The following is a 27,229-nucleotide window of genomic DNA, read 5'->3' on the forward strand; positions in this document are numbered from 1 at the left end:
TTAAAGGAACCGTTGCATTTACTCAGGTTCCCGCTAAATGGGTAATGGGCAAGGGTTGCTGCGGGAGGACCATTCTGAGAGAGGGAGAGAGAGAAGGGGAGGGAGAGGAGATATGTACCACTGAACCCTGGAGCAGGGAGTGCACAGCTTGCCGAAACCTTTTCCAGAATTGTTAAAGCCAGTGTTTCTGAAATATATGTTGCCATTTTTATATTTGGCTTTTGTTTTAAAGGGAGGTAGCATACGCTATCCTGCAGTTTTATGGGGAAAGGAGGAGACCCTGTTTCTAAAGAACAATGTAAAATAAAAGTGAAACAAGTTGCTGTGAGGGTGACATCGCAGGCACAGGCCAATAGGTGCCTGCAGCATTTGCGCAATTGCACTGCAGACTATTGTGCTGCTTGGCACAGTGGGGAGTGCTTAAGCCTAAGTTCACACAGGTTGCTACCAGATGGGAAAGACACATAAAAAAACAAAGAGTGAAGAATGTCATTTTTGTGGTGGAAATTGCAGATCCAGAAATATGTTATTCTATGGTGACACTGCCTTATGACTCCCATTCAGTGCTATGGAAGGGGCTGTAGCTCAGTGTGGCATCTGCTTTGCATGCAAGCTGGGCTCAATCCCAGGCATCTTCCATTAAAAGGATCTCTGGTGACAGATGGACTGTGAAGGACCTCTCTCAGCCTGAGCCCTGGATAGCCTCTGACACTCATTGTAGACAGTTCTGAACTAGACAGGCCAGTGGTCTAGGACACTGGTATTCAACTGGTGGTTTAGGACCCACCAGTGGGTTGTGGTCTGATGCAAGGCAGGTCACAACAGGAACACTACCCACCATGCAAGTGTACGATAAAAGATTAAGAAATGGTTCCCCAAATACAAGTTTGGGTTAAAAGTGGGTCCTGGGTTTGACAAGATTGAAGGCTACTGGTCTAGGAGGAGAAAAGGCTGCCAGCTTCATACATTCTTAAGAAATCCCTCACCTCTGATGCAGGTTTCCAATGGAAGCCTGTGGAGCTACTCTGATCACGTATTCTAATTACCTGGATTTATTCAAATCACATTCCTACAGATATAATAAGACAAAACAAGCCAACATGAATGTGCATGGTGATGCTTCACATCTGCCATATTTCAAGACTAAATAGTAAATTGAAATTGTGTTGTCCTCATATTCTGCTTATTTACGTCATTGTTTGTTTTGATTTATAATCTGCTTCCATCCACGAGGGCTGTGGGAAGGTGACAGCCTTAATGAGCACTGAATATGACAAAAGAAGGCATCAATATACAAATGAGCACCACAAAATAGTTTATTATGTAGATTTAAAAGATAAAATATGCTTATCAAATGGCATTAGTAAACTGCTCAGATACAAGTGTACTGCTTTATCTCCATGCTTGCTCAAATGCTCTAAACTGGATAATCTTGCTTTACTAGTCTTAATGAACAAGGGCTGTGTTAATTAGCTGTGGCTAGTTAGCCTCCCAAGGGCCACCTGAGCTCTTGGAGGTGGGTCTATCCAGGCACTGGATTTGATTTGACTTTGATATGATTTATTATATTTCTATGCCACTTTTCATTCAAATGAACCCCAAAGCAGCTTACAAACAATAAATAATTATAATATGAAAGAACATAATAGAACATCACAAATACAGCATAAAACTTAAAGAATAATTAACAAATCATCAGTGAAAACAATTCCAAAACTGTTAACAAAGCAACAACTAAAAAATAAGCTAAACATCACAATTAAAGCAAAAGTCCTTTTATATGAAGCTCAAGTCACCATGTCAGCTTTCCCAAGATGTATGTAGCTCATCTCGGTCAGTCACCAGCAACATTATTTGGGAAACCTTCAGCAAGACAATTGTAGGGTAAGAGCAAGAGGAAACCCTCTGAAGGCTGAGAGGCCAGCAGGGCAGTTGACCAATGGAGCATACTGATCCCTGTCTACACAGATGTGGCAGGTGCCAGAGTGTGGCGTAGACTGACTCTACCACTCGCGAGACAGAGAGTCTATCAGACGATGCTTCCCTTAGCCTTGGCCATGCTTGACTTTATTTGCTTTGGAACTGGGCAGTGGAGGAGTCAGCTTGGGGCTACTTTAATTCCAGGAGAACATGGAAGTAGCTGATGAAAATGGTTGGCACCCTCTGGGAGATTTAATTGAAGGGTGGCATAAAAATACTTATTGTAAGAATAATGCAAGGAAGCATTTTATGCATACATTTAAATCCTGCTGATGTCTCACTCCTAAGCAGCAAACGAAGGCAAAGGGGAAACCAGAGCCGTCTGGATAATTCCAGGGGAGGGAGAGTGGCTGAAAGCAGCTCCTCAATGGAGGAAAAAGAGGTGCTTTTTGCCATCCCTCTCTCTCTGATGAAGGGTCCTTTGCTCCTTTTCAAGGTCCTAAGGGCAAATAGGACTGCCGGGGGGGGGGGGGAGAAGCACAGGTGACCCAAAGTCCCCTCCCTTTTCTGCTTTCACATCTGATGTGGATATGTTTATTTGGAACTCCAGTCGGGCACCTGCCGTGAGCCTCCCGAGGACCATAAATCTCAGTAATAATCATGAAATGATCCAGGTGGGTGCAAGGTCTCCTCTGCTTTCCATAAGCAACCCCCCTGCATTATTTTGGGAAATAGAGAGCCCCTCTTCTCTTTCCTCTCTGCTCACCCTGACCATGCCACACTCTGTGCCATGTTATTAAATTATACCCCTTGTTTAAGAGAGGACAGCGCCTTTTAATGAGTGCTTTAATGTTGGCACTGCCTGTCGCTGTCTGGGGAGCCCCTATTCTTTTCTTCCTAATGAGGAGCACCTCATTTGCACTGTTTCTAGATTTATGGAGGGACAGAAAACCCTCCAATTTATTACATCTTAAATGAACTGCTCCCAAAGCAAAAACAAAGAGGCAGTAAACTCTCCTCTCTGCGCTTTGTGGTGAGGTATTTTATTGAACTGTGTAGCTGCGTTCTGACTACTCTCTCAACTAGGAAGAGGAAGCTGGGGCCATAATTATCTTTGGAGAACCCCACTTCCCAATAACCCTTCTGGCCCTGTCCTCTTTGGGCTATTGAACCTGTCACTTAGGATATTTTATGGCATGTGTGCGAGGGCGGTGGTGGGGTTTTTTTTAAATTTGCCTAGAAGGAAAAGAGTCCTTTTCATCTGATACTAGATTTGTGTGAGGGAAAAGCCAGTGAATTTCTTGTCATTTCCCCCCCTTTAAGCACCATCTTTTGGGTAGGCTTTGGCCCTTTCTTTTTGTATCCTTTTTCTACTTCATTCTCCTTTGCTTTGGGGTACCTTCTTCCTTAATTTTTACTATTAGTTCTACCCTGACTTTCTAAACTGTAGTCAAGGAAGGGGTTGGCTTACAGTTGTAAAAGCAACTGAAAACAATGCCATACCCATACCTACAAGAAACCCAACAGGATCTATAAATTGTAAAAACCGTAGCAAAAGCAAAATGGCCACTAAAAACAACGCCCTAGGAGAAAAAGCCTGCAAAAACTAAGCTGGCTTTGCTGACCATCATCCAGTGATCAGTGAAGAGGCCTGGGGGAGCTTGAGAATGCCCTGGCCCAAAAAGTCTGGGCACTTGTCCACCCACCACCCCTCATACAGTGGAGGAACATGGACAAGGGCAGCTTCATGAGGTGACATATTTAGGACATGTTTGCCTCATCCCAGGGCCAGTTTCCAATCTGCACTGGCTCTGCTCCCAGGTGGCTTCAGTCCAGCACCATGTCCCCCACACCAACCTGCTTGTGTCTGCTCTGTGGTAGGTCCTGGACACAACAGCTGGCAACTACACTGCTTCTTCTGCTGTGATATAGGAACAGAGGAAGCTGCCTTATACTGAGCCAGATTCCTGGTCTATCTTGGGGTTTTTTTAGCATGGCTTTCGACACTTGAGGTGTATATTTTTAGGACCTGCCTTATTTTTATGCTTTTAAGTTGTTTTTAATTGTTTTCAATATTGTGTTTTAATGTTGTAACCTGCCCTGGAACCTCATACTCATCTACCTGGAGATGCCAACTGGGGATTGAACCTGGAACCTACTGCATGCAAAGCTACAGTCTCTCCTCTCTCTAGCATTTTAAGCAGGCATCTCTGGGTAGGCCCAGCTATCCCACAATGCCTGTAGGCCAGATCAATAGTGGTGCCCTACGGCAGTGGAAATCTGTGTGGGTGGCCAGAACTGGTGCTGGGATGAACAATGCAAAGCCCTTCCTATCTTTCCTGGGCATTCCTTGAGTGGCGTTCAAGGTCCCACAGAATCTCCCATCCCACAAATGTCTGCTTGGTTTTATTCTCTTGTTTATAGTGGGGGGCAAAGATAATTTGTGTGCACGCATGTACATTTTATTGTCCGTTCTAAAAGCCATGTAAATTATTGCAGATAAATTCCACTTACAAATAATTTTTCACCTCTAATATTTTTTCCATAAATCCTAAAACCTCTATATAAAATCTCTGTTTGGCTTGAAAGAAAAGAAATTCCCACATACCAAGTCTCCTTTTTTTTACACTTCAGAATGTTTGCAATATCTGCAATTTTATCTTTTGAATAATAGTAATAATAATAATTACCTCTTATATTAAATTGTAAGACGACAGGATTCAGGATTAGATCCCACCATATTATTCTAGTGAAGGGAATTATGACAGGGGTCATTTTTTAGAATTATGGAGGAGGGCAAAAGGTCCTGGACAGCATTAGATGGAAAGGCATTTATAATTAAAGTATAATTTAGGCCTATGATTTATAGTTTTCTCATTGAGAAGCCTGGCGCTGCAGAGAGAACAGACTGTATATTCTCCAGGTATTTTCAAGTAGCAAAACCACTCCAAATTTCTTGTTTGCTGCTCTAGGCTCCTGTGGGAAGAAGGGCAAGATGTAAATTCAACAACAACAATAAATGCGAATGTTCTGCCAGTATTTCCATCAAGCAGCCTTCAGCCAGGTGGCAGTTAAATTCCTAGCTCCTCCAGACACCCTGTTCATTCATCTTTCATCCTGATTTGCTTGTACAATACTTACTTAGTGGTTAGGGACTGATGTTTATTTTGTCTAATTTGTTTGCAGGGAGGTTGTTCATCGGTGAGCATCCATCCTGATTTGCTTGCGGGATGTCAATACATTTTCTAGTGAATTATTTATCCAACCCCCTACTTCTCAGTTCTTTTCCCCATCACTTTCCTAACTGCAAAAAGCCTGTTTTGATTTAAAGTTGATTTGTTGTGCTAGGGCAACAGAGCACTCTAATAAACTTTAATTGCAGAAACCTTAAGTTCCGCTACGCACTTGAATCCCTCCTGCAAAATAGCAACATTCCGAAGGTGTCTCTCTCCCCCCCCCCCCGCCAGCATGCAAGGGCTGTAGCTAGGGGGCTGCTTAAAACACTGCTTTGTTTTAAAATGGTCTCTAAAGTGCTCAGAGGTGCTTAAAGCTCGGGAAAAGTGATACTGGAGCTGCATCTAGGGAGATTCAGGACAGACTAAAAGAAGTACTTCTTCAAACCACACACAGTTAATCTATAGAACTCACTGCCACAAGACGGAGTGATGTCCACCAACTTAAACCATTTTAAAAGTGTATGAGACAGATTCTCCTTCTTGTTCAGACTGATAACTACTAGGCTGCATCCTATTTGACAGCTTCTTCCTTCTCTTTCTCACACTTCTCTCTCTTACCTCATGATGAGAGGTCCTATTTAACTATCCTCTGAAAGAACAAAGGAGCAAGCATGGCTGCCTTGTTCTTCTCATTACTAGTTGGGGCTAGAACTCTATCCAAGTTATGTACGTCGTACAATTAACAAGAAGTTTATTATTTTCTTGTGTACAAGCATCTCTCTCTCTATGTGTGTGATTGCAACAAGAAGGGTCTGCTCTCCAACCAAGGTTCACTAGCTTAAATGCTGCTCACTCTGCATACCAAACAGGGCTTCAATAGGTAATTGACCCTGTTCTCCCATTAGACAGCACTTTAGCAATTGTTAAAAAGAAACATGGAAGCTTACGTTTCCACAAAGAATAAAGCATACACGTGACCACTCCATTGCATCTGGCCTTCCCCCTTCTCTCTAACAATAATGATGAATTAATTGCTGCAAATAGAAATTTTGAGCCCCTCCAAAGGCTACGTGCCCATGTCCCTTTCCTGTGGGGTGGGTGGCTGGAGGCAGCTCCCCACCACCTCTCCACTTCTCTCTGTGGCCCCTTGGAGCCTGCATGTGTGAGGCCAATGTTAAGCAAGGGCTGGATCTGTTTTATTATGCCTTGCACAGCATGGTGAATGGAGCATTTAGAGAAACCCGAGAGGGATGAGAGGCAGGCAGGTTCTTCCGCAGAAGAGCCTTTGGCGGCCGGCTCTGCTAACGCTGCATTCACAGACCAGGAGGGCTTGTTGCTTGAGTGCACTTACTTTAGTTCCGCCTCTCGTCCAACTCCGGGAACTTGAACTTGTCATTATCAGACACGGAAGGTCAATGCATTAAGCCACTGTGTGTTGCGCCTTTCACGCAGCCTCTCTTCCCTCTTGCTGTTTATAGAAGGCTGTGGACAGTGTGATACAGTCGCACTTGTCATTTTTGGGTCTGGCTTTGCGCTGGGGGCTGGCTTGGAGACACTTAGTGATCCTGCACAAAGACAGACGCCTGCAGAAAAACTAATCGGAAGTGAGTCTTCTATAAATAATAAACAACAAATAGGTTCCATTTAGTCAGATTAACCCCCAAATAGGTCGTGGGCATTGTTTTCGATGCCAACACAACAACCTAGCGAAGTCCCCAGGCACAGGAGTTGATGAGCCTGTGCGGATTTTCTGGACATGGGACCCCAAAACAGACCATGCCTAGATTTTATGACTTGAAATATTTATAGTTTGTCTTTTGAGATGCTGTTTTAACATGTTGTTTATTATTAAGCAATGTGGTCAAGAACTGTTTGCAACAGAATAAGCACCTCTTAATTTGTTCTGATGGAACTGCACGGCAGTTGAAGGTGATATTGAAACTTGCGCCATCATCAAAAGCAGGGTGGTTGCAATTTTAGAATATGTTCTCTTGATATACTGTGCTTTTACTAACTTGAAAGCCTTTCAGGTAACCCCAGAGACTAACTTTCTGGAATACAACAGAACAAATTCCATGCTTGGGAGTATTAGAAAAGGGGCTGAAATGCTAGTCTCAGGGTGGCTTACTCAGGGCGGCCTAACCTGTGTGAGCACTTTGGGTATCTCAAAAAGGATATCACATAACTGGGAAAGGTGCAGAAAAGGTGCAGAAAACCTCCCCTAAGAGGAAAGGCTGAAACATTTGGAGCTTTTTAATTTGGGGGAGGAGGTGAAAAGAAGTTGTCTGCAAGGTTTATAAAATTCTTCAAGGTGAGGAGTCAGTAGAACAGAGAAAAGCTCCCCCCCTCTTTTGACACTAGAACTCAGGGTTATACAGTGAAGTGGATGGGCAATAGATTCAGAACAGACAAAAATAATTTAGCTATTTCTTCACACAGTGCATGATTAATTTTGGGAATTCACAGCCACTGGATAGCTGAATGGAGCCTTCATATTGAGAAACAGTCTACCTCTGAATTTGCATTGCTTGGAAGAAAACAGCAAGGGATAAGTGATGCCTTCATGCTCTGCTTGCAGGCTCTGTTGGTCTGTCCTCTTCTTAGAGCCATAGAATTGTAGAGTTGGGGACTGCAAGGCTCATCTAGTCTCATCCCCCAGCAATGCAGGAATCCCTGACTGATGGCCATCCAATCTCTGCTTAAGAACCTCCAATGAAGGAGAGTCCACTACCTTCCAGGGGAGTCTGTTCCACTGTCAAACAGCTCTTATAAGAAAGTTCTTCCTCATGTTTGGTTGGAATCTCATTTCTTGAAGCCATTGGTTCGGGTCCTACCCTCTGGAGCAGCAGAAAACAAGCTTGCTCCATGTTCCATGTGACAACCCTTTAGATTTTTGAAGATGGTTATCATATCTTTAAGAAAGAAATTGATTAATTGGAACATGTGTACAGGAGGGCAACTAAGATGATCAAGGGTCAGATGATCAAGGGTCTAGAAGGAACAGAAGCCTTATGGGGTACACTTGAAGGAACTTGGTATGTTTAGTCTGGAAAAGAGGAGACAGAGAGAAGATATGATAGCCATCTTCAAATATCTCAAGGAGAGGTTGGTGTAGGAAGTACTCAGATGGTGGTGGAGGATGGTGAGGGATGGGGGGGGGGGTCAATGCACATGAATCAGAGCAGCAGGACTCATCACCGGAGCCAGAAGGGCCCCTGTCTCCACAAACGCTCTGAGGCGTAGGAAGCAGCAGGCAGAGTACTCCAGGAGGCTGAGGTAGGCAAGCGCCCACAGCCCAGCTCACTAGACTAGATGACTAGGTGGGGCTTGCTGTCTCTGGGAGAAAGTGTGTGGTTCCTCAGCTGGAGTAGGCTTGGGACAGTTGAGGGTCACATGCCTCATCAAGCCCAGATGCTGCAATCAGCCTGCAAAGTATAAAAGGGCAGCAGAGCTGAGGTGCTGTGTCTGCTCATGTTGCTGGTCCTCACTTTGGATGCTCCAGGACCATGCTGCAGTTTGGACTTTGGACATGTGGCTTGATCCCAGATTGGGGACTTGACATACTGACTTGCTGCCAGGTAGGCCAAGAGTTAAGGACAGCTGTTTCGGGGGGGGGGTGCACCTTAACCTTAGCAGGTGACAGAACCTTGATCTCTGGCTAGCCCCCTGGTGGCTCTTCACCACTGTTGTTCTTTCCTTCCCCACTTTAGTAAGGGACTAGTTGATTGTAGAGAATCTACTACTGCTGTTTACCTTTGATGTGTCTTTTCCCTTTGCTTGCTGGTTCCTTTTTTAGAAAGAGGTTTTCAAGTGGTCCTTCATTTGTGATTGTGTGTTAAAATTTTAGTATAAGAACCTTTGGAAGCATGTGTGCCAGAGTAGGGGTGGGGGAAGCCCCCTACATAAAATATGATGTGACCACATTGATTGCTGCTTTCGTTATTTATCACCATCATCATTACCATAATCATTATTCAAAGGAAACATGGGGAAAGGCTTGGCTTAAAGCTGTCAATGTCTTTGTCTCGTTTTGCACTGCCCAAGAAATCTTAGGAAGGCAGCAGCAGCCCAGATCACCTGCAACTTGGTGAAGGGGAGGGGTAGCTGCACAAAAGGCTGCAGAAAAAAGGGTCTCTCCTTTCAACATTTCATTTTCTGGACTGATTTTGTGGGTCGGCTGTAGCAAGTTGCAAATGATGTATGAAATGAAAAATTCCTGCCCAACGCACACGGTGAATCTGGGCCACCCCTGGGCTATTCGTTTTAATATTTCCTGAGATGCAGAACCTCCCCCTTCCCATTTTTCTTTCCAAATTCCAGTGTTCCTTATCAGCGGCTGCCATTTTCCTGCTGCTGCAGCCTCTTCCTCTTCCTCCTCCTCCTCCTCCTCACAAAGGAGCAGAGCTCTTTAAACCACCTTTGCGGGAAATCTCTCTGAAGCCTGACTTCTGTTTCTGTTGCTTTCATTTGTTAACCTCCCTCTCACGAGAAAGTGTCACAATTAGGATGCACACAACATAATGTACAATTGTCATCTTGAATTAATTTCACTGCTGTGCCCTTTACTGCTGTCCGTCTGATGTGCTTTGTGGACAACGGTGAATTCTGACTGATCTCTGTGAGCTGCAGGCCTTTGACCAAACGTGTATGTTGACTGTGTGGCTTGTGAAGTGCTTTGTTTGGAAGAAGCAACACCTGACATAGTTCACTCTCTGGGCAGTTTGCCCCTCACTTTGCCTTGCCACCTGTCCCAGCTTCTGAAAACTGTGTGAGTGGTCCCACAGTTACGTTAAATGTATCGTCCATCATGAACATGAGTGTGCCTTGAAAATGCTGCACAGCCGTTTCTCATCATACCAAAATATGCACACATCCACTCATGCAAACCTCTCTGTGGGTGACGGCGGTTGGTGGCCCAGGCGGCCCAAAGCAGCCTGAGCTGTTTAGAGGGGACACCATTGTCTGCTCTGTGCTTTTAATCTAGCCATAATAAAAGTGGTGCAATTATGCTCTTCCCAGTTTCCAGGCTTAGGATGCAAAGATTCCCACCCATCTTTTGCATCCTTTGCCTTTCTGCTTGATGCAAGAATGTCAAATGTTCTCCTTGAAGAGAACAAGCAAAATGGGATGGGCAGAAGAGTGGTGTGCAGAAACACCTTCCCCCACCCCTGCTAAAAAAAACCCAAATCTCTGGGCTGCAAGTGGGTTTCTGTGTGATTTATGATCCATAAGTGGATCGGTCTTATTAAAATCCGCAGGAGCCTTTTGTTCATTTTGTAGGTCTCTGGGCCAGGCACCACTCCTGTCTGTAGCAGGCCTGGTCTGCACAACAGCGTCCTCCCAGTGAGGTTTCGGGTGTTTGTTAAATAACACTGTGGTGGAAAGCAATTAATTATGCTGCTGAAATGCAAGGATCATTGGCAACTGTAGCAGATTTCTGTGTATTAGTTTTGCTAGGCTAATTCCCTTTTGAGGGGAAGTTAGGAGGGCAGGAGAAAAGCTATTGGGGGGGGGGGGGAATTATGTACCCTTGTTGTTCGATGCTGTTTACCTGGATAGGATCTCTTCCCGTTTAGTGATGCTGGAATCTTTCAGTGCTGTAAGAAGTTATTTGTAAGCTGAATTGCTTTTCTCTTTGGAGAATGGCAGATTAAAAATGGGGAGCACTGCTTCTAAGCACCCTGTGAGCCTTGGATGAAGGGTGGTATAGAAATTTAATTAGTAAAATATCTCAACAACTTTGGGCGATCTCTTAAAAAAGGCTCCTCCCCAGGCGCTAGTGGGGGTCGCTGCACCGTTGACCCAGCCCAGAGTCAAGAAATTCTGGCGCTGGCCTATTTCTAGGAGGGAGTTCCTGAGCAACCTCAGGCAGGATATTGCATATTTCTGTGTTGTATTCTTTTCCCTGTCTACCACACTAAGCTTGACTCGTGAGGGTGAGCCTCCTCCACCACAGTAGGACTTCCGCCTCCCTCTCCTGGTGCCCAAGTGGCAAGAAAACCCTGGGTATGGGGCTGTCCATGAGCCCCTTTCTACAGAGCTGCCTTTGGATTTTTGCCTTGAATGGGAAGCAACATGAAATCGTTCTCTTTCAGTGCTGCTTTGTTTTTGACCCCTTCTGCGAATTCTCAGAGGAAAGCAACATATTCCCATCTTTTATAGTAATCAAATTTATCTGGCATCTCTCGGCCTGTTGAATTACTTATGCTACAGTTGGCCAGCCTCGGGAAGGCTTTGGCTGGTTTATTTATTTATTGTTCTAAAGTGAGGGTTTTTGACATGAGGTCCCCACTCCTTCCTTGGGGAGTTCAGGGGGAAAATGGAAAGTGGTTTCTGCCATCACTGAATGGAGGCCTGTTTTTGTAAATGCAAAAGACATTTGGCTCTGGAGAGGGAAGCCAAAGCTTCCAGATCATATCCATGCAGCAGGACGGCTCCCCAAATGGTCTTGGCTTTTTCCAGAAAAATGCCTGCGAAACAGATGTTGTTGCTGTTTAATTGCAGAGACAGAGAAATGCCCATGAAAAGGAGCTGCACATCTTCTCCACTGGCCCTCGGGGCCTAAGGCATTTTAAAGGCGTAGTCAAACCACTCCTAATGCTTCTTTCTGTCAGCTAGTTTCCTCATACAGGAGGACCACAGAGTTTGGGTGACAGGAATTATAAGCAGAGGACATGCACAACACAGGTAGCTCTTGCTCATAATTTTTTAGCTGCGTGTTGATGTGTTTGGGGCGCTGCCCATATATAGCCAAGAGGACTTATGGAGAGAAAACAAGAGACAGGGTAAGATCTTGCATTCCCTTGCTTGGTGGAACCTCCAGTTTCAAAGGCAGTCTACCACTGAATGCAGTTGCCAAGGAGAAGCAATGGGAAAGGGCTGTGACCTTCATGTCCTGCTTGTGGGCTTCCTGGAGGCATCTGGCTAGCCACTTTGAGAAGGATGCTGGGCCCACCTTTTTGGTCTGGTCAGTCAGGGCTCTTGTGTTCTTATGCTCCCTTCTCTGCCTGTCCTGCCTTTATCCAATACTTGCATCCTGTTAAGATGTCCAGTGTGTGGGCCCTTTCCCCACCTCCAGGATCCACCACTTCATGCAAGAACTGAACCAAATACAAGCCAAAGAAGGTTCTTCTCAAATCCCAGAAGGGGACAGGAATTGACCTTTGTGGACTGCAGGGTTATTCAAAATTTTATGCCTCCAGCTTCCCTGCCAGGCCCAGACCTGCGCAAGCCTTAGTGGTGTGAGATGGGCCCCCTTTGGTCAGATCCAGCTTCAGGGTTCTCCTTGTGTTCTTAGGCTTCCAGACAGGGGTCCTTCCCTCCCAGCTCCACCTGTAGAAGCTGAGGACTGAACCCGGGACTTTTGCATTCAAAGCAGATGCTCTACCCACCCAGCAATATTCTCCCCCCCCCCCAATGACTTATCATAATAAAACTATGGCTCTTTTTGTGGTAGGTCTTAAATCTGGGGCGAAAGTTCAAATGTCTAATGTTGGCCATAATGATAAATGCTGACAGCTGAACAGCTGCTGTGGAAGGCTTGGCCAGATTTGACTCTACAGAGACAAAAATAGTGTCTCCATTTATTTATTTATTTTTAATGAGACCTTTATGTGAGATTCTCATCAAACAGCATGCATCTTATGGATTTACAAACAGAAATTTGATTCTCGGTTCATTGGTGTGGGTGGTGTGTGCCTTCAAAGATGACTTGTTCTTACAGTCCCACTTGCCTTTGGTCTTACATAAGAGGGTTCCAGCTGAAATGTTTTTGCCTGGAGTTCCTCTCCAGAACTAGGATCAGGTAGACCTGAGTTTGTCAGAGAACAGCCTCTTGGCTTCCTCCCAGATGTAACATCTCCACCAGAGAGAGACATGCTGCCTGGAGAAGCTGAGCATAGCAGGTGGCCTAATAAGCTGACAAAGGTCTGTCTGAAGGAGGATGTGAAGAAGGTGGACAGAACGGGGAAAAGAAGAAAGGGCAGGTTCAGCAGCTCCACCCACAAAAGCTGTAGGCTGGAAGAGGAAGTGATTGGAGGGTAATAATGGGCTATTGGGGAAAGTGGAGAAGCAAAGCCTGGGGCAGCTGCAGCCCAAGGAGAGCCATGTGTGGCCCGCTAGGGAGAGTCGAGACCCACTCGAGGAGCCACATGGTTCCCATCTACCCTGCCCCGCCTGCCCCCAAGGTTTGCCGTAGCTAGAGGAGACCCTGACATAATTCTGCCTCTGGGGGTGATAATAATGAGCGACAATCAGCAAAATGTTCATGCTGTCTGTCTTTCTGGATACAGTTGCCAATGCAGCAGGATTTTATTACACAGAGAGAAATCCAGTCAATCAAATCATTGTCACTAAGGTGCTAATTACTTTCAATAAATGTATGTCACCCATTTAATGCAACGAGAGTTTAGAAAATGATACACCTTTGGTAATTACAGCAACCAAGACGTGTCCATCAATCTAATTGTTTTTATGATTCTGACTCATTTGCATCCCTTTATTTTTATTAAATGAGCTCTCAGTTATTTTGATAGATACGCTCAGTGTTAAGAAAAGGAACGGGGTATAGAGACTTGTTTCAAATTTTGTGTAAAACGGGAATGTGCACTTTGAAAATGATGTGCAAAGATGGCTGATTTTTGTTGATTTTCTCAAATTTCTGCCCTGCTTCTGTCATGGAACAGAAGACAGCATGGCTCCCAGGTGGCCCAGGCACTGACCAGACACTGGTGGTGTCCTCCTGTGCCTTCTTCAGGCCAGACCCTGGACATGCAGAGGTACCACATGAGCAAAGGGAAGGGGGAGCCAGGAAGCCCTTCTCCTCGACCACACACACACTATTGACACTGGAGCAGCTGGATGAGTTGATCCAGACCTTGCTGAAGGTTGTTTCCCATTTCATTATGTGGCTGGAATTCTGAGTCTTGGAAATTCCACTGATGAATTCTGCTGCCTGCTGTGGCACTAAGCCTGTCAGTGAAGGGGCCAGAGTGCAGGCTTGCCATTGCTCCATGGGCCAAAAGCTGGTAGCTTGGAGGAGCAAAAGCAGATGACCCAAAGCCTTGGTCACTCCCAAATGCTACTGCAAGAGCATTGCCCTGGCTTCCTTTGTCTTGGCCTGGGATAAAGGGGTCACAGGGGCTCTCTGTCCCTCACTCTCACCAATCCCACGTCTCCTTTTTTTAAATGAGAGGACTGATGGGTGCCCTTTAGCTTCGTTAAATGCCTCTGTTTAAGCTCCTTTTGTTTCTGGCAGCTAAACTTGAATTTATAGTCAGACACGGCAGGTATGTATATTACCTGAGCACAAGTGGCAGGTGCCCTTTAGACCCCATCCCTGGGATTTAGTGTCAGCAGTTCTGTGCACTTTGGTAACTGGAGGCCTGGTGCATTTGTTCCTTTCCATCTTCAGGCTTGTAAATCCCATCAGCAGCACTGGCATCCTTCCTCTCACCAGTCCTGGAACCAGCATAACTCTGGCAATGGCTGGGCTTGTCCCTCCCTTCTGCTACCACACCATGTTGCCACTTCCTGTCTGTACCTGGGAAATGCCAGCAGGAACAAAGGAGCTCTGGGAGTTGTATTTCTGGAGAGAGCCTGTTATGGGGGGGGGGGGGCACTCGTCTCTATGCCTCTTAGACTATTAGCTCTAGTGTTCCATTCAAGTTCTCATTCCCTCTTTTTCCAGGGCCAGGAGCTCCCAATTTAGACACGATGCTCCTGCTTTCCTTCTGAGATTGCTTCCAGATAACCTGTTCATGGAGCACCCAGCCTGATATGCTTGCTCCAAGTTTGTGGGGATGTTGTAGGATATTTGCTGTTTGCTGAGCATTCATTTTTATTCATTTGTGGGGAGGTCTGTCCAACCATTGACATCTCATACTTTCCTGTACATTTCCACAATATTTTCCTTATTACATAAAGTCTGGTTTAAGGGGGAAGCAAGTTGGGTGCCCAAGAAAGCCAAATCCACTTTAATTATGCACCTGGAATTTGTTGCATAATTTGTTGAATCTCACTAACAGAATAGTGATTGCTTGGAAGCAACCTCACTTGGCACACACACAGGGAGGGAGGGGCGGGGAAGGGCGGGGCGGGGAATGGCACTGTAGCCCATACTAGGCCCCCTAGTGTCTGGTTCCCCACCCCTCAGTTTGGGGGCATGTGCAAGGGGGACTATGGTCTTGTCTCCATTGGTATTTGTGCTACACATTGATGCTTGCTAAGGATGCCAACCCGGTAAATCACAACAGCCTGATATTCCAGTAACACTGCAGTTGACAGAACTATAAAATGAGCAAATAATCCCCTCCAAGTAATTGCAGGAATTGTCTTTCATGACTGCAGAGCTTCACTGTGCTCCCACAAAGAATATTTTCTTCTCTGCATGTTTGCAAATTGTAGCACCTCCCAGCTCCAGCCGTGTGCAAAGACAAGCAGGGCTTTACAACCCTCCAGACGTTTGGCTCCTTCACCATCACCAGTAACTGGTTTCTCCAGCCCTTTTCTTCTTTCAGATTGTGTTTATGCCTGGAACAAAGCGGCAGGCACTCAAGGAGCACTGAGGTGAGGTCTTGTCTTTCCTTGCCTCATGTCTGGTAGTCAGGCTTAGGAATGTGCTGAGATGGACCCACCTTCCCAACCCTCACTTGGCCCTGTTTGGATTTTGCAGTAATTCAAAGAAACCAGCTCTTAGGACTGCTCAGCCTGTCTTTGTCACTGAAGGGAGCCCTCTTTCTTTCAAGCACCATTAAGTAGTTCTTCCATCCAGCGAATCAGGGGGCTGGGCAGTTGCCTTCCTAGATCCTGCCCCCCTTAGCGGCAAGCAAGGTCTTGTGTCTTGTGTGCACCCAGCACAGAGTATCCTGGTCCAGCAATTGAAATCTGCATGCAGAATCAATTTGATTTTTTTAAAAATCCTGATTTACCCAAGAAAGCACTTGAAGGCTTGTGTATGCTGAATGCGGGTTCTACTGCTTAAAATATCAATATACACCAAGCTTTGACAATTAAATTGCTTGCTGGGGGTTGAACGGAATTTTGTGTGTGTGTGTAACTTAAAATCTCTCTGCTCTGCATTGTCCGCTTTGGTGCAGGGCGTGAAATAATTTTTCCATCTTTTTCCATCTCACCCCAGCGTTCTTGGAAGGTCAGACTTTCAATTGGGCTGTTACTGTCTCGCTGCAGAGTTTCCAAGCCACGTTAATTTTTGGTCTGCCATTGATGGATGAAGCAGTTTGAATTCTGACATGCAGCAGCCTGACTTGAATGACCTGCAGAGGCCGATGTCAGCCTCTTATTTCATGCCCGTTTGTCAGGCTGGAAAAAAAACAAAGACTTTTGGAGTTGTCCTTCCTTTACCTGGGGGGAGGGGGAGGCTTACACAAAGGGGAGCTTTCCCTATCTCTGTCTCTCTCGCTCTCACTATTGCGCTCTCTCCCCCCCCCCCCCGATTTAGGATCTTTAAAAGGGACTATGCCAGATTAAAGCTCCACATCATCCACCCCTGGAGGTATTAGAACAATTCTCAGACTTTTTCTGTGAGCATCTTCTTGGATTGTTAGTGGGAAGGAAATTGCATCATGACTGAGTGATAAGGCAGGGCAGGAGGATACCACTGAGCTGGGAAAGCCCCTGGTGCCTGACCTCTTGGAGGTTTGCTTCTGAGGAATTGGACATAGTATTGCAGCCCGGTCTGGATATTTTTGTATTTGTCTGACAGTTGCTTTTTTTTAAGGAGATATGAACCTACAGTGTCCAAATCAGGACAGATGATGATGATGATGATGATGATGATGATGATGATGATATCCCACCTTCCTCCCAACAAAACCCAAAGGAGTCTTTTCTCATTCCTTTTGCAGTGTGACAGGGGTCATTGCTGCTTGACTATCCCTGTTCTGCAGTGGATTTTTTCTCCACAGGGAACAAATGGTTTTTTCCCCCAAAATGTGGGAGGAATGTCCTTTTTATTTTTATTTTAACATAAACCTGCAAGGTGATTTTTGGCTTTTCAGAGACACGAAGCAGATTCCCTTCCAAACATTAAACGTTCTGGTCTCCAAAGGAAAGCAAGATTACAGGTCAAATAAAAAGCAACCAAAAATCTCGCAGCAGCAGCAGTAGCAGTAGCAGAAGCAGCAGCAGAAGCAGCACAAAACCGGCCTAGTGAGCCTCGAAGTCTGACATGAAAGCGGAGCAGCTTTCGAGGCACAATGGAGAAGGAGATCAAGGTGTTCCAGAAAGAAAGCCAAACTGAATGGCACTTGGCAAGGTGTGAGCCTGCAGAGAAGAGCAAAGGCGAGGGCAGCCGGATGGCAAGATGCTCGCAAAATCCCCTTTTGTGCTGCCTGGATTCAGAAGTCCTGGATGTAGGGCTCTTGCACGGACCAGACTTGCCCACTTGATTGGTTGGGCAGGGCCTTTTATCTGCACCAGCCAACGTGGCTTTTTTGCAGCAGCAGCCCTGGCTCCTGCCTTGCCCATGTGGGAGGAAAGGGGGCTCCCAGCCCTCCCAGCACCTCCACAGGAAGAGCTTCAGGGCCGGGTTAAAAACTCCTCTGGTTTTTGACTGAGTCCAGTGGGGAGAAATAGCCTAAGGATTTTGAGCTGTTTTAGTTCAAGCTTCAAAAATTCCCCCTCCTAAAATAAAGGGAGAAACAGTTGCTCTCCGTTTCAGAGGACTTGACTCAATACTATTTTCTTAGCCAGGTAGCAGGTTAAGGAGCCTCCCAGTCAGCAGGAAATCTACCTGGGTCCCCAAATGGCTCCCATTTTGGCTCCTAGCCTCCCATGTATTTTTATTTTAAGGAAAATGTGCTTAGATTTCAACGTGTGCACCCCTGCAACACACCTCTGTATTTTCCTTGTGTGTGCATGCAGGCTTTCTTGCTTAGAGTCCCATTCCCATTCTATGACACATAGAACCCTTCACACAGTGGGAGAAAATCCCGAAAGTGGGAATTCAGTACTGATTCTCAGATACAATAATTTTGTGTTGTGGTGATGCACAAATGTTGCTACTACGCCCTACTAAGGTGGGGATATTTGTGCCATTACCTTCTTTATCATAACATTGTCAACTTCACATGACTTGCTGGGGGAAAGGTCTCCAAGTTCCAGAATTATGTATTTTATATTAGGGCTCATCCACACTTTCTCTTGACCCTTATTTTGATCATATTGTGTATTGATTAAATCCCCTGGGTCCAATAGCTTTTCTCGTTGTTCTGCAGCTGTGCCTTGTGAAAACCCGATCTTACCCGCTGAATCGGATCTTATCAGATGCGCAGAAAATCTGAAGAGAGATTTTGCTTAACAGAGTTTCAATTCAGCAGGTAAGATTGGATTTTCACAAGGCACAGCCGCAGAACAATGAGAAAAGCTCTTGGACCCGGAGAAATTAATTGGTACGCAATACAATCAAAATACAGGTCAAGTAAAAGTGTGGATGACCCCTTAGAAAGATTGGTGAAAACTCTGAAGACAAAGGATCAGGGGAGTCTGTGGGGAGTATCCTGGGTAGGGGAAGGAGGAGAAATGGGTCTGCTTGATCAGGCTCTGGGGTTCTAGGGCAACGTGTGTGAGAGCGTGTGTTATATAAACCCTTGTCAAGTGCTTTCTGTTCAGGACATCCACCCAAGGTGCCTTTCCCAGGGGACAAAAGTGGAGGCAGTGGGACAGGGAGAAGCTTAGCAGTTGTGGCTCACCAGGGTCTCCTGCTTTGGGGGGAAACTGGCCAGCAGGACGAGTCTTTCACCACTGGATAGTGAAGGGCTCTTGAGCCAAAAGTGAGCATTGCTTCAGCAGCCGTGGCTCAGTGTGCAAATAGTGTCTGCAAAGGTACATAAAATATTCATATGAAATGCCAGGAAACGGAGATGCATACGAAAAGCAAACTACCAGCCCTCCTCATCTTCTGTCACTGGAAGAAAAAAAAAAAGTAATTCCTTTTTCTCCAAATTCTCTTTAACCCCCCCCCCCCAAAAAAAAAGAAATGAGAAAAAGGGGAAATGTATTTAAATAACAGTCAGGTTGTTATTTAAACTGATAACAACCAGGAAATTAAAAGTTAAGCCTCCCCGACCCTCCCTTCCTCTTTTCAGCACTTGTGCAAATCACAAAGGGACCCCGTCTCCTCCTGGCTTTCAATTTCCTGGCTGTTGTCATTTTCTGACACTGTTGTAGAAGGCAACCTTCATTCACGTGCAGTGGAGGGCACAGCACCTCTGGGTGTGTGGGGGGCTTAAAGGGGGGTGCTTTAGCCCTAGTGCCAGTCCTCTGGGTTAGGGCCTTTTTGCACAAATCTGCTATCCTGGGGAAGCAACACCAAGCTCTTCAGGGGACTGAGGCTGGGCTTGTAGGTTAGCCCAGCTCCAGCCCTAGCATAAACTAACCCTCTAGTCCTAAAGTAAAGCATAGGGGATGTGGGCCAGCACCAATGGAGACCACCTGCTGTTGCTCCTGGGGGACTTGAAATTGAGAGGACGGCCTGGAGCTAGAAATGGCATGCTCACCCCTGGGGAGCCAGTGAGGCGATGTAGCCCCGGGGTGCCTTGCCCATTGTGCAATGGATAAGTACCTAAGCCGTGCTCAGGCATTTGCATGAACACACAAACTCTGCATCTTTGGGTGGTTGGCAGGAAGAGAGAACAGGGAACATGCAAATCCTACACACACACACACATCAGCTTTGGTTTCCTAATGATTATGATTTTTATTAGGGAAATGGCATGGGAGAGAGTGTTAAACCACCCATTGCTCACACATTTTGGCCCTCGGAGCGATCCTAATAGTAGCACTTTCCTCTGCTTGGTGTGCCTCCCCCTCCCCAGCCCAGAGGTCCAGCTGCACAGGAGAAGAAGCCTGAGCATGAGACCCACTCAAATGCAGCCCGCAGCCATCAGCTCAGCCCCCTCCTGGCTGTACCTGACAGTTGGGGTGGTGAGGGAGCAGCTCCTCCGTGTTTCCCTTCCTCTGGGTGGGCTGCGCTTGTTTTCCTTGGGTTCCCCCTGGGCACAGTTGTTGTTGTGTAGGCTACAAGGAGCAGCCTTTGGGTCGCGTTCTAAATTCACACCATGACGTCCCTCTTTTGGTAACAGATGACGAATGGGCTCTAATTTCCCCCCATAACAATCCATAACTCTTCTTGTCCCAGGGCTGCTCAGCCTGGAGCCTCTCCCCCCCCCTCCTCCCCATCCCCTCCCTCAGTCTATCAGCTCTCTGGCTTGTGGCAGGTGCCTCATTCTTTATTGCTTTGGAAAAACGAAGCCTCGGTTCTTATTAAGCTTGCAATATCTTAAATGAAATTCAGATTTATATGGGGAAATCGCGCTATTTGTAATATGAATCATCAACGTCAGTAATGCAATTTTAAGGAGCCGATTTCCCCTCTAAGAATCTGTGAATCTTCATGGTTCTCCTTTTACCTGCTCTAAACAAAGGCTCGGCTGATATCACTCTTCACTGCTGTGCAAAATTCCAATTCTGCAATGTGGGGGCAGAGTGGAGAAGGGGGGGGGGGGTGCTCCACATCTTCATTTTCTTTGCCTGATTCTTTTTTCTGACCTGTGTGCATTTTGAACACGTGTGAGAGTTGCTTTGTGTAGATCATGGAAAGAAAGATCTGCCCACAGGTAGACAGCAACTGGGCAAGGGTTCATTTTATGCCACAATCTTGTGAGCACACCCACTGTAGAATCGAAACCAGATATTTTTTTCTCTTTCAAGGAACTGGGGTGCAGAATGGCTCACATTCCCACATTCCCTATGCAGATGGGCAGGTGGTGGTTGTGCTACAGTTTGCCAAAAGGAAGTGATGAGGCTGTGGGAGGGAAGGAAAGGGCAAATTCCCCTTGCAAATTGTTGCCCATTTTAAGCAGCTGGCCCACAGCACAATTTGGTCCTCAGAGATAGCCCTTCTCTGTTAATTTTGAGGCACCAGACCAGCATCCTGCTTCTTTAGGTTTCAGTGAGAGGGGCAGAAATGGTATTTTATTTTATTTGTAATACATGGAGAATGGAGAGCAGCAGCCATGCCATAGGTTATCAAACCATAATGATTAGTGATACAATGAAATGAATTGGGTTTTGGTTTTGTTTTTTGCCAAATGTGTTGCAAGCTCGACGAAAATGTTTCCGTTTCTGCCTTGGTGAATGTAATTGGAGAGCCCTTACTATTGCCAGTGCCTTAAGGAATGTCCAGTGAATAAATGAGTTGAAGAGGAAACAGCAAGAAGAAAGCAAATTACAGGAAGGAGGCTGCTGGGGGGGGGGGAATAATTTTAATTTCTTTGTGAATTTCCTTAACAATGGTGGCCTTTCCCGTTTTCCCAGCCTATGGCTTTGAAATGATAAAGCATCATAATAACAGTATGGCTGACTTTCATTGTTGCATCAGGGCCCTCTAGAGACTGGGGCATGTTTAACGTTCCTTCTTCTGAAGCAGCTGATTTTATGAGCGTCTGAACTTCCTTTTGTTTTGTTCGCTTTTTTAAAAGTATGTTTCTGTTGTTCTTGATAGCTGAGGACCCCCCCCCCAAAAAAAAGATATTTTTTGAGTTTCACACAGCAGAAAAAGGAAACTCAAAGGAGCTCACCCAATATCCCCATGGTATTATGTAACAAAATGACTTCAATTTATCCAGTCTTAAAAGTGGGGGCCAGATGCCTTCGTATTTTGCAATTCTTAGGGTTGATCATAACACACTGGACACGTCTTCTGTTTGTTAAGAGATTGTAAAGGATTTGTTGGTTTCATTAATCAAACATTTCATTAATCACAGATTAAAAATGTGGATTTCAAGTGGAGCTGCCTTCTGAAAATGTTCCAGCTTTGATGGCATGGTCACAAACCATCTGTATATATCTGTATAATTCAAACAATGCACTGAAGTTTATTTAGTTTGCAGAACCTTCAGTGGTATTGCTAGCTTTCACCTGCCTTCAGAAATCCATTCAATCCATTAATTGGGCCACAGGCAGATCATATTTTAGGGGATTGTGAGTGTGTTTCTGTGTTGGTTTCATCTCTTTCTAAACTGGTTTGTGTTTTTGCTGGGGATGAGTTGATTCAGTTGCATGTTCCATTGCCTGGTGGAAAAAATGGGATTGCGTTTCACTAATAAACACAGGACTAAAGATTATTTTTCCATGCTGGGCCTTTTCCTAAGTCTCCCTCTATTACAACAATTGTTTGGGGGAAATGAGCAGGGAAGACTAGGCAAGTATCTCCCTGGAGAGACAGAGACCACCAGGGACATTTCTCTACCAGGTTCCCAGCTAGTGGTGTTACAGGGCCAAGGAGGGTTACCCTCAGAAAAAGGCAGCAGCACTGCATAGGGCTGAACTGCAAGGATCTCAAAGACCAGCCTGCCTGCAGCGCAAGGGATGCAGGAGGCACAGGCATGACGCTAACAAATCACTCCTCCTAGCCCAGCCAGGCCCGACGGCAGACGAAAGCCTGGGTTCTGTGCTTGTGGATGCAGACCTCTTCGTGTGACCTTCTGCTAAATTGGATCAGGCTTTTCTTTTGTGGGCGGTGGCAGCAGAAACAACATTAAACTTGCCCATTTGATGAAACCCACACAGAGAGTGGCCATATTTGGATGCTTCTTTTTAAGAGAGCGGAGCCTTTCATTGTATGCTGAATTCACGTCACCCTGTCAGCTTCCTGTATGATGGGCTTTCTACCATTATTATTATTTTTCGTATCAAATTGTGATTTTTCTAGTTCTCCATCTCCTTCCTCATTCATTTGCCAGACCTTCCCTTGCTGCAGCCTGGGGCAGGCCTTACCCACCACCTCCATCGTAAGCTTGCAGCATTTGCAGTGCAATTCAGATTTCTAGGTTACGATTGCAAGGTAAACGGCAAAGAGGTCTTGGAAACGAAGCAATTGTGAGGGGGCACTTTTTGGCCTTGGTAGTTTCTGCTATGTGAATTACCTCCCACAGCTTTAAACAAAATGGGTGGGGGGAATCTGGCAACATGTTCTAATTAATAAAGGTATTTAAGCATCTCTTGGACCCATGCAGCGAGTCATCTGAAGAGATGAGCTTAAAAGAAATCACATTAACACACAGAGAAGAAAATAATTTTTTTATACTTGATTTTCTGAGGGTTGGGGGGTTGAATGGATGCAACTAAACACGATCTGAGCTGTCACTTTGCAGCAGGGAAACAAAGATGCTGTTTTGGAATGTTACAAATGAGTCTGATGTTAGACACTCTGTAAACTGGAGCGACAGAGGAAACCATATTTGTAAGATGATTGGTTTGTTAATATTTGGTAATTGGAGTCCGTCATTTTTAAGGCATGGCAAACCCCAACAAACAACCTCTGCATCACATCAACCGCAGGAGCTTGTCATCTTATAGTGGGTGGGGGGCAGGTTGGGGGATCCAGGCTGTGCCTGTTTGGAGGTTTACACCCTCCTCCTCCAATCCCCCCACCTCATCTTTTCAAGAGAATGATTTTTCTCATAAACTAACATGTCAGACAAAGCATCTACATTAAAAAAAAAAAAAAATATTTGGCGATATTCCACATGAACATTTGATGTAAACCCTGGAGGTGTATTCCCCAAGTACCTATTACCTCCGTTTTAGGGAAATTACATTAAATTATTAGTGACAAATTTACTTGTCTGCCAATGTGTTTTTCTGGAATTTTACTACAACATCAATACTTGGCTGTTTTATACGGCCCCTCATTTACCTGTCTTTGAAGGCAGTCACCCCTCTGGGAGTGCCGGCTGTCACTAGCATGCAGCTTGCAATACTCTTTCCGTTTTACATTCCCTGTTTTGAATTAGAGGGAGAAATGTGTAGGTTGTGCCAGGTCTTTCAGCTGTGGCTTGTGGCCTTCCCCTGGCTTCCTCTCATGGAAGGACCTGGATCGCTATTGGGAGGATCGTGTCCTGGAGTGGAAAAATGAAGGGAGGTGATATTCCTCCAGAGGTGATATTCCAGGAACTCCTGTGACTTTGCTTGTGCCTGAGCACACACCTTCCTAGCCCAATGTCAAAATGCCAGCAGTTGAGGCAAAGGTCAGGCTGCGAGCAAAGGTCAAGTGCAGCATTTTAGAGCCCAATTAAGTTGCTATAAAGAACAAACCATTGGGAAGTGTGCTGAAAGCTTCTAGCAGAAGCTTGCCTGTAGTTTGTCCACAGGGAGACACCCTATTGTAGCCCACAAGAGGTTGCCCCCATCCGTAGCCAAATGTAATTCAGAACTGTACTATCTTCCATCTTTATGTCAAATTTAGGTTTGGATATTTTAATGCCAAACCTGTGCTTCTTCGGATCTTGCTCTTCTTTTGTATCTCCATCAACAGAACATCAGGACCAAGGTCCTTGCTGGAACCTCTTCCTCCCCTGTTAACAAGCAGCCTTTTTTTAGGAGTAGGAAGAAGAAAGGTCTCCCAGAAAATACATTGGTACCATCAAGCTATCTTTAGAGGGAGAATGAACTTGGTTGGCAAATGAAGGTCATGCTAGCAGAGGCTGGGTCTTCCTTGGGGAAGTGTGGGTGTTTAACAGTGGCTCACATTAGCAAAGGTGTAACCAGTAATCAATATAGGTAAGTTGCCCTTCGTTCTGTACCAATCCTACTAATCCAAATGGGTTAGCAGTGGTCAAAGTGGGCTTCATCCCTTTCCTTTATCAGAGCATGTTGTTTGCAAGTGACCAGTGTCTCCCCCAGATTGTGAGGTCTATAAAAGCCCTTACAGTGAGCACCCAGAGTCCTCCTCCGTTGTGCAGGTTGTTTCATTCACATTAGCCATAGAGAAGATTGCACCGGATGAAAGTGATTGCAAATCAATCAAGAATAAAGGCAAGGTAGGTCCTCCTTCACTTAATCTAGGCAGAATGTCTCCCTAACTCCAAGCACTAAAATATGTGACTTTGCTCAATTAAGATATTTGGAATTGTTAGGAACAAATAAGAATCTGCCTGTGAGAACAAATTACAGCGGTGTCAGGATCTTGTGTCCTCCCTTTGCTGTGGTGGCTGCTCATTTTCTGCCGTTGATTGAGATGCAGGAAGACAATATCTGCTCATAGTGTCTGTGTGTTGTGTATCTGTGTACCGAGAGAGGAAGATAAATGCCTTTTCCAGGAACAAAATACATTGTCTTCTTTCTCCGCCTTCCATTTTCTTTGCATTTCACCTGGTTTTCCTCCTCCCTACACCCTCTTGGATATGGACTCAATTGTCCAATTAAGCCTGCAGCTCTTTCCCAGGCCGTCTACCTTATAAATTATGGCTAATATTATTACCCCCTCCTGATCTCCTGGTGAGGGAAAGGATGCCTTTGGCTCAGAGAAGGGAACGAAGCCCCTCTGCCTCTTGCTTGGCTCCTCACCTCTCGTGCAGCTCAAGATGGAGGGTTTATGATTAATACAGTTGATGCAGAAAATGGCCTATTGCATCATGGCTTCTCTTTCTCCTTCTTTTAAATATCTCACGCTTGCTGCACACAGTCTCTGAGCATCCGTTAGAGGGAAGTGACAGCCGGGCTGACCTTTCTCTTGGAATCACGTGTGTGTGAAAGAGAATTAGCATGATACAAGGACTGTTTAATGTGTTTTTACCTCCCCAGCTTCCCGTTTAGAGGCTGAGGCCAGCTACCTGCATCTTCAGAACTCCCTTTACCCCTCTATCCTTTGCATGTCTCACGGTACTGTGGCCTAAAGGACTTTCCTGGCCCATTTCACATTCCCTAAAGGTCAAGCTAAACATTTTGCCTCCTTTTGTATCTTTGCTGACAGAGCAGGGAGTGGGTGGGAGCCCTATTCAACTGCTGTAACAATTTTTCGGCAGCCACATCGAAGGCAGTGTCAATGCAGGAAGGTGTTATGACTTAAATTGGCTCTTTGGTGCAACTGGAGTCCATTGAGTGACAACTGTGGAAAGTCCACAAGGCTGGGTGGTGGTGTTTTTTCCAGTGCCCCCAATTAGTGCCATTAGCGAAACTCTAATACGCCTGGCGTGTACCTGCAACAGCTGTGGCTGATACAAAGCCAGCCAATCACATTATGCCCTTGTCAGCTCTCATTAGCCTGTGATCAATTTCCAGGATCTAAGGCCAACCTGAATGAAAAGTAAAAACACATTGTTACCACAAATTTCATCAAGTAAATATGCTGGATAAGGGAACAGATCAGCTGTGACCTCTTTGACATTTTCAAAATGTTTAAAAGCTGAAGTTAATACTTTCTGATGGGCTTTCATCTTGCGTTGACAATGGAGGGGCCTGGAGTGGTGACAGCCTGTGTCAAACGGGGCTGTCTTATCAAAAACAAGACCCCCTCCAGATTTTCCGATCCAAATATTCTCATCTAAGATAATTGCATTTATATGGTTTTTTGCTCTCTCGTCTCCCCACCCCCCGATATACACCTCGAAGTCTTCTGAGCAGCATCAACCTTTTCATTTGATGCTTCCCACACACACACAAAGAACAGGATTGTGTGTGTGTGTGTGTGTGTGTGTGTGTGGGAAGCATAAAAAATTAAAAGGTTTTATTGCTTAAAAGAAATGCAGACTTTTTCTGTGCCAAGCCAACCAGAAGTGAATATGGCTCAGTGTTACATTTTATCTTTGGGTGTCTGACTTGGGATTTTGTCACAGATGTTGAACGTTTCATCTTCCATGCGGGCTTTTTCAGGGATCACTCATTTGCCTGTCAACTGCTTCCGTTTCCATTTGTGTTCTTTGGTGGGGGAAGAAGACTGTGTGCTTTGCTGGGCATTACTGGTTAGAATTCCCTTCTAATCTTTGCTTCAGTGTGAATCTTTCTGTGGTTAGGGTTTACAAATTTGCTTCTCCCAGTTAATGATTGTTGTTGGCACTGGGAGATTTGCATGAACCGCAGTTCTGTGCCGGAGGACCTTAATGGGTTTGAAAGACATGCTTTTGCCTTGTATTGTGTGGAGAGGGGGATTTCCCTGGAGTCAAAGCTGGGAGAGCCTCAGATAATGCTGAGAAATTGTACTGTACTGCCCTCAATAACACTTTTGCTCCCTCCCTGTTGTTGACCACATTCATTCCATCTTGTGTCCATTTTGCTTTCCTTTGACTATATTCTGTTTGGACAAAGTTTGGGTTTTTTTACTCCATTTTTGCTTC

This window comes from Podarcis pityusensis (genome assembly GCF_964106645.2).
Source record: "Podarcis pityusensis genome assembly, chromosome: 8".
Lineage (NCBI taxonomy): Eukaryota > Metazoa > Chordata > Lepidosauria > Squamata > Lacertidae > Podarcis > Podarcis pityusensis.